Genomic DNA, 9,023 nt, shown 5'->3' with positions numbered 1-9,023 from the left:
ATGGATTTTTTAAAATTACAATTTCCAGTCATTCATTGCTAGCACAAAGAAATACAATTGATTTTTATACATTGACCTCTTATGCTGCCACCTTGCTAAATTCATGTTAGTTCTAACATCTTTTTGGTACATTCTGTTGGGATTTTGTATGTAGACAATGATGCTATCTTGAAATAAACACTTTTTTTTCCCTGTCTCGGATGGGCACTTTTATTTATTTTTCTTGCCTAATTGTCCTGGCTAAATCTTCTAATATCATGTTGAAAAGAAGTGACATGAGTGGACATTCTTGCTTTGTCCTGATCTTATGGGCAGAACACTGAGTGTCTCACCATTAATTATGATATCAGCCCTTTATCAGCTTGACGAAGTTCTCTTCTGCTAGGTTTCTAAGAGTAGTTCACATGGCTGAATATTAAATTTTGTCAAATGTTTTTTTCTGTATCTATTGAGATGATCATGTGGATTTTCTAGGTTAGTCCCTTGATTGGTGAGTTACATTGATTGATTTTCAAATGTTGAACCAATCTTGCATTTTTAGAATAAGTTTCACTTGCTCATGATGTATTCACTGTTTAATATATTTTTAAAATCAATTTTCTAAAATTCTGTAAGGTTGTTTGCATCTAGTATGTTCATGAGGGGTATTGGTCTAATATTTTTGGATATTTTAATGCACTTTTCTATTTTGGTATCAGGATAATACTGTCATAAAATGAGTTGGGAATGTTCTCAATCCATGTCAAGTAACTTTTTTACTGGATGCTGGACGTCGTGAATTTCATGTTGGAGAGGGTTCAACTTGCTGAAGTCCTTTAAAAAGTGTTGGTCTTTGTTTTCGTATGCTGTTAGGTTCCTTGCAGATCAGCTTGATCCTTAGCCTTGTGTTCAAGTTCAGTTAAGGTGAATGTGGAGTGCGCTTTGCTCTGAGCTTGTGCAGGTCTACTACTAAGGCTCTCTAACTGGTCAGAACCAGCCTGCGTAAGCTTTGGGAATTGTTCAGCTTATAGCCTCCTGGCCATTCTTTCCTGGCCTTGCAGAATTTTATCCTAAATCTGAACATTTTAGGATTTAGCAACAGAATCTAGGGGGTTCCTGTGCAGATTTCCAAAGCTCTTTCTGTGCATAGCTTCCTTGTGTCTAGTTGTCTGCCCCACAAATTTCAGCTGCCTCAGCCTATTTGGGTGTCAATCCATTGCCTCCATTGAGAAAGCCCAATAGACTCGCCAAGGCGGCTCAGCCTGGGGGCTCCTAGGCCTGGCTCCTCTCTCATGCTCCCCTAGCCTGCTATCAGCTTCCAGCTCCAGGACGTTGCTTTCCCAGGGAGGGGGAGGGATTAGAGAGGAGCAGTCATTGAGATTCTCTGACTCTGTGACCCCTCCCAACCAGCCCCTGCCCCTACGAGCCCAGCCTTGAACACCAATGACCCTAAGAAGCCCTGTTTGTAATCCCCTTGTGACCAACGTGGTCAGTTTCAATGCCTGCACTCACACCTCCGATGGATGACAGACCCCTATGCTGCCCCTGCCCACTTCTCATCCCTCCCTGGGCCCCTGGAGAGGGAACGTGTGAGGACCTGAAGACTATCTGGGCTCATAGCTGAGCGTTGAATGTGTCCCTTGGGGAAATTCCCAGGACCTCAAGAACCCTTGGAGAACCATTGCCCCCAGAAACTGAAACTTGGTTCTACCTGAGAGAAACAAGGAAAATAATCACTGACCTGAGGTAGTGGACCCACCCAGCTCACATGCTTACTCCTGAATCTGTGTCCAGTGTCCTGGGGCAAACTATTCTTGGGTGGGAGAAGGAGACCATGAAGCCACAGGCCGGCCACGTGCTCCTCTCCCTCCTCTCTACAGCCTCATCACCTTGAACTCCAGCCCCTTTGCCACAGCTGGAGCCAGGGACTCAGGACATGATGAGGGTACTTAAAGGCCACGGCTAGGCTTAAGACTGAGAGTTCTGTGCTTCCAGTCCAGGGCACCAAACCCAGATCAGCTCGGAGATGATCAGCTCGGAGATGCACAGCTCTTTCATGAAAAAAATGATGTCCCTCATTTGGGTCACGTTTTAACCTTGTCAGTGTGAAAAACAATGCTAATAGCAGTGGCTATACTTCTCAAGTTTTACTATGAGCCAGGCACTGCATACATTTTACTGCTCATCCTCACAGCCTATAGGATCAATATATCAATATTACAGTGCCATTTGGCCAAAGAGGAAACTGAGGTGCAGGGGGTGAGATGACTTGGCCAGGTCCCTGGTGCCAGGAAAGAGCAAAGCTGGGCTTCAAACCCAGGAGAACTTCCTTGTGCTCCTTGCTCATCTCAGCTGTGCACACAGGCAACCTCATCTTTTGTCCAGCTTCTTACGTACATGAACCTGAGAGAGGCATGCCTCTGACAGATGAGGAAACTGAGGCACCTGGCCCAAAATGTCCCAGAGCCAAGACAACAACTTAGGTTTCCTTGATCCCTGAGAGTGACCTCTGTCCACACACATGAATGAGTAGAGTTTTGTCGTTCCTGTGGAAACCTGGCCATCATTACAGAAATCAAACATCTAATAAGAAACCAGCACAGACTCGGGTCTGGCTTCACAGACACCTGCTTTAGAAGTCACTCAGTGGGACCCACTCACAGGGCACACATGGTGCTGGGTTTCTATATAGGTTTCCGCTATATTGTCACATTTGATCTAACAACAGCCAGGTAGGGGGCATTTTACCCATTTTGCCGATAAGGAACCTGAGTGGTATGGGGCTTTCTGATCATCAAATATCCTGCACGCAGCTTTAAGAGGAGTCATGTTTGCAGGCGGCCAGATGATAAATTGCCACAGGCTGCATACAACTGAATGCCATTGGTCTAAAAGGCACTAATGATCTGGGGAGCAGGGCAGAGACTTGGCACAGCTGGGTCAAGGCTGAGGCCAGGACCTAAATGCAGTGGGGTGAGCAGGGAGCCCCAGGAAGCCATGGCCTGGAAGCCACCACCAAGCCTCTCTCCCCAGTGCACTAATTGTGGCTGAGCTGGGTCGGAGGGGCCATGGTACCCCACCAGAGCTGGGGTTTGGAGCCAGGCATGGGGCCAGCAGCCTTTCTCTCTGACCTCAGAGCAGAGGCCTGCATGAGGTTGCCCCCGGGGGCCTGGAATATGAGCTAATGAGGTGAATTCTGGGCCCAACCTGGGCCAGCTGGAGCTGCAACAACATCAATTGCAGGGGACAGGTAGCCTGGTGTCCCCTCTGAGCCCAGCACCCAGGGCCCCTGGGGGTAACAAGTGTCCTTTCTGTGCGCTGTTAGTAAGTATGACAAGACAACAGGTACAAACAGGGAATGTCTTGACAGACTAGGAGGCATGGTCAACCTGCCTGGACAGTCGGCATCATCCTATTTAAAAGACAAACCAAGGGTCAGAGAGCTTGTGTCGTACCCAGGCACACAGCGGCCAGAGGCAGGCCACAGACCCAAATCAGCTCTGACTCCAGTTTTGCTACCGCCCCTCACAGACCCTCAGCCCCCACTTGCACGGTAATGATATCTCTTAAAATTGATCAACAGTCACCCCAGATTATACACTGTGCTAAGCACTTTATATTCATTGCCTCATAAAATTCTCATAACCAGTCTAAAAGTGGGATAACTAGTATCCTTTTTAGAGATAAAGAAATGAGGCACAGAAAGGTTAAGTAATTTGCCTAGAGTCACACAGCTAGGAATGTTAGAGCAGACATAACAAACCCAGACCACCCAGAAAGTATGTAAAGGAGGCTCATGTGGGGGCCCCAGAGTCAGGCCAGCTGGGAAGCTGGCTAGGAGGTGGGGTGGAGGTAGGGGACGAGTAAGTGACACATGGAGAAGTGTGAATCTTGGAGGATGTTCTACAGGAGGCAACCACCGTCTAAAGTAGGGGCCGGTATGGAAGACCACAGCACGACCTCAGAGCCTGGCCGCCTCTCTCCTCCCAGCACCCCCAGGTCTCCAACAGCTTGCAGAAAAATTCACGGTCCAGGTTTGGCATCCAAACCTGGAGGGTCGACATCCTGTGTTTCCACAGCAACCGTATCCTTAACAGCGTCCAATAAGGACATTATTTGGCTGCAGTGAACACATGATCTTTTGATTACCGCTGAAGGTATTAAGAGGCAGCCCACTCCCTCTCCAAAGGCCCTCACCCCTCTTTGGAAAAGTACATGCTGCTTCCCTCCCCCCAAAAAAGCGAAGGGATAAGGGAGGAAGAGTCCTCACACAAGACAGGGAGAAATGGGGGGCGGAAATCCATGTTTGTATTAATGGAGTCGCCTGTTCAGCATTTCTCTTCTTTTATAGATTTAGATAACATGCTCGTGAGGGATATCTTCATTTCCCAGAGCAAAAAAATTAATTACTCACTAATGGCATGATTCAGAAATTAATTTGTGCTACCGTCTCAAATATGTTGTTATTAATCAATTGACAGTGTGGGGCTGGCAGGGAGAGGTGTCCATTAGGGCCTGGGGTACTCAGGCTGACCTGGAGTCACTCAGAGGTGGGGTTGCAGGTTGCAGGCCCCAAGAGGGAGCCTGGTCATGCTATGGAGAGAGCACTCAGCTGGGGCTGGGGTGACTTTGAGCAAATCCTCAGGGTCCCAAGTTCCCCATCTGCACACCGAGGAGGGTTGGGCTTGAGCAGTACTTCTCCAACCTTCCGTAACTGTGAGTTCACTCAGTACACGAGTACGCAGAATCGGTGTCCGAGACACACGGGCTGGGTAGGCATGAGAGGCCTACTTTCCCCATGGTTCCCAGGGCTCTGCGGAGAAGCTAGAAGCCCTTGAGGAGAGGGTCTCTGACTGCCTTAACCCCCTGGTTCTCTGGGGTGTTCTCTGGGTCACTGTCTTTTAGGGAGGTCCCTGGATCCTCACCACACCCCATCCCCACTCACTGACCCGCACGCCGTTCAGCTCCAGCATCAGCTCAGTGCTGGGTGGGCAGCTCCAAGACGCTGGGCCCGTCTGACTCACTACTGTGCCTTGAATAACTGGACCAGGGCCTGGCACACAGTAGGTGCTCAATGAGTGTTTATTGTATGAATAATTGTGTGGCTAAAGCACCCAGCTGGGAGTGAAGAGCCCCCTAGGAATCCAGGCATCGTGGCTCCGCCTCCAACACTCTCACCCGCCCCCATGCCCCCATGAACTACAGGTTAATAATCTGCTGTTTCTCTCAGGTACTTCAGTCTCCAACAAGTTTGACTTGCCTATGTGGCTTGATCTTATGCGGTAGGCAGAGTGTACATCATTATTCCCATTTGACAGATGAGGAAGTGAGGCTCTGAGAGGCCAGATCAGCACAATGCAGGCTGGTGGGGCTGGGGCTGGGGTGGGGCTCGCTTACAGGGCAGAGAGTGGGGCTGACTCAGCCCAAACACCCCCCCGCTGAAGGGGAAAGCCAAAGAATCCAAACTATTTTTGTCTGGTGGTGATTTAGAAGAACCACAGGGACCTGTGGGATCTGAGAGTTNAAATGAGCTAACCAGCCATGAAAAGAATGGAGGAAACTTAAATGCATATTACTAAGTAGAAGAAGCCAATCTGGAAAGACTATATACTGAATGATTCCAACTATTTGACATTTTGGAAAAGGCAAAACTATGGAGATAGTAAAAAGATCAGTATTTTCCAGAGGCTAGGTGGGAAGGGAAGGATGAATTGGTGGAGCACAGAAGACTTTCTAGGGCAGTAAAACTATTCTGTATGATACCATAATGGTGTCATTATGTGTATGTATGTATATATATATATATATATGATACCATAATGGTGTCATTATATGTATGTATGTATGTATATATATGATACCATAAAACATGTCATTATAAATTTGTCCAAATCTGTAGAATGTACAATATCAAGAGTGAACCCTAATGTAATATATCAATGTACGAGGTCTGACAATTAAGTTCGCAAACTCGTTGCAACAATGTTGCTAACCTTTTTTGATATCAGAGAGATTATTCAATATGAATTTGTACCAAATGGGCAAACAGATAACCAAGTTTACTATTTGCAACTGCTGAAAACGCTGCATGAAAAAGTTAGACAACCTGAACTTTTCGCCAACAATTCATGGCTCTTGCATCACGACAATGCACCAGCCTACATGGCACTGTCTGTGAGGGAGTTTTTAGCCAGTAAACAAATAACTGTATTGGAACATCCTCCCTACTCACCTGATCTGGCTCCCAATGACTTCTTTCTTTACCTGAAGATAAAGGAAATATTGAAAGGAAGAGATTTTGATGACATTCAGGACATCAAGGGTAGTATGATGACAGCTCTGATGGCCATTCCAGAAAGAGTTCCAAAATTGCTTTGAAGGGTGGACTAGGCACTGGCTTCGGTGTATCGCTTCCCAAGGGGAGTACTTCAAAGGTGACTGTAGGTACATTCAGCAATGAGGAATGTAGCACTTTTCCTAGAATGAGTTTGCAAACTTAATTGTCCACCTCGTAGGTTCATTGATTATAATAAATGTGCCACTCTTGTTGGAGATGTTGATAGTGGGGGAGGCTATGCATGTGTGGGGGTATATAGAAAATTTACTTTCCACTCAATTTTTCTGTGAATCTAAAACTGCTCCAAAAAACAGCCTATTTTAAAAAATCAATTGACCACATATGTGTGGTTCTAATTCTGGCCTGTTTTGTTTCATTTATTTATATGACTTGATTATGACAGTTATTTGGTAAGTCTTGAAAATGGTAGAGTGAGTCATCCAGCTTTGTTGTTTTTCAAAATAATTTTGGCTATTCTAAGTTCTTTGTATTGACATATACATTTAAGAATCATCCTGTCAATATTGATAAGAAAGTATGCTACATTTTTATTAGGATTGTTTTAAATCTATGGATTATTTGGGGGTGAATCAACCTCTTAACAATATTGAGTCTTCTGATCCATGAACATGTTATATCTATTTATTTAAGTTTTATTTGATTTTTCTCATCAATTTTATAGTTTTAGGGCATATAAATATTGCATATATTTTGTTAGATTAATCTCCAAATATTTTGTTTTTATGCTATCATAAATGGATTTTTTAAAATTACAATTTCCAGTCATTCATTGCTAGCACAAAGAAATACAATTGATTTTTATACATTGACCTCTTATGCTGCCACCTTGCTAAATTCATGTTAGTTCTAACATCTTTTTGGTACATTCTGTTGGGATTTTGTATGTAGACAATGATGCTATCTTGAAATAAACACTTTTTTTTCCCTGTCTCGGATGGGCACTTTTATTTATTTTTCTTGCCTAATTGTCCTGGCTAAATCTTCTAATATCATGTTGAAAAGAAGTGACATGAGTGGACATTCTTGCTTTGTCCTGATCTTATGGGCAGAACACTGAGTGTCTCACCATTAATTATGATATCAGCCCTTTATCAGCTTGACGAAGTTCTCTTCTGCTAGGTTTCTAAGAGTAGTTCACATGGCTGAATATTAAATTTTGTCAAATGTTTTTTTCTGTATCTATTGAGATGATCATGTGGATTTTCTAGGTTAGTCCCTTGATTGGTGAGTTACATTGATTGATTTTCAAATGTTGAACCAATCTTGCATTTTTAGAATAAGTTTCATTTGCTCATGATGTATTAACTGTTTAATATATTTTGAAAATCAATTTTCTAAAATTCTGTAAGGTTGTTTGCATCTAGTATGTTCATGAGGGGTATTGGTCTAACATTTTTGGATATTTTAATGCACTTTTCTATTTTGGTATCAGGATAATACTGTCATAAAATGAGTTGGGAATGTTCTCAATCCATGTCAAGTAACTTTTTTACTGGATGCTGGACGTTGTGAATTTCATGTTGGAGAGGGTTCAACTTGCTGAAGTCCTTTAAAAAGTGTTGGTCTTTGTTTTCGTATGCTGTTAGGTTCCTTGCAGATCAGCTTGATCCTTAGCCTTGTGTTCAAGTTCAGTTAAGGTGAATGTGGAGTGCGCTTTGCTCTGAGCTTGTGAAGGTCTACTACTAAGGCTCTCTAACTGGTCAGAACCAGCCTGCGTAAGCTTTGGGAATTGTTCAGCTTATAGCCTCCTGGCCATTCTTTCCTGGCCTTGCAGAATTTTATCCTAAATCTGAACATTTTAGGATTTAGCAACAGAATCTAGGGGGTTCCTGTGCAGATTTCCAAAGCTCTTTCTGTGCATAGCTTCCTTGTGTCTAGTTGTCTGCCCCACAAATTTCAGCTGCCTCAGCCTATTTGGGTGTCAATCCATTGCCTCCATTGAGAAAGCCCAATAGACTCGCCAAGGCGGCTCAGCCTGGGGGCTCCTAGGCCTGGCTCCTCTCTCATGCTCCCCTAGCCTGCTATCAGCTTCCAGCTCCAGGACGTTGCTTTCCCAGGGAGGGGGAGGGATTAGAGAGGAGCAGTCATTGAGATTCTCTGACTCTGTGACCCCTCCCAACCAGCCCCTGCCCCTACGAGCCCAGCCTTGAACACCAATGACCCTAAGAAGCCCTGTTTGTAATCCCCTTGTGACCAACGTGGTCAGTTTCAATGCCTGCACTCACACCTCCGATGGATGACAGACCCCTATGCTGCCCCTGCCCACTTCTCATCCCTCCCTGGGCCCCTGGAGAGGGAACGTGTGAGGACCTGAAGACTATCTGGGCTCATAGCTGAGCGTTGAATGTGTCCCTTGGGGAAATTCCCAGGACCTCAAGAACCCTTGGAGAACCATTGCCCCCAGAAACTGAAACTTGGTTCTACCTGAGAGAAACAAGGAAAATAATCACTGACCTGAGGTAGTGGACCCACCCAGCTCACATGCTTACTCCTGAATCTGTGTCCAGTGTCCTGGGGCAAACTATTCTTGGGTGGGAGAAGGAGACCATGAAGCCACAGGCCGGCCACGTGCTCCTCTCCCTCTTCTCTACAGCCTCATCACCTTGAACTCCAGCCCCTTTGCCACAGCTGGAGCCAGGGACTCAGGACATGATGAGGGTACTTAAAGGCCACGGCTAGGCTTAAG

This window comes from Hipposideros armiger, unplaced genomic scaffold, assembly GCF_001890085.2.
Source record: "Hipposideros armiger isolate ML-2016 unplaced genomic scaffold, ASM189008v1 scaffold_15, whole genome shotgun sequence".
Lineage (NCBI taxonomy): Eukaryota > Metazoa > Chordata > Mammalia > Chiroptera > Hipposideridae > Hipposideros > Hipposideros armiger.
This window is presented reverse-complemented; position numbering follows the sequence as displayed.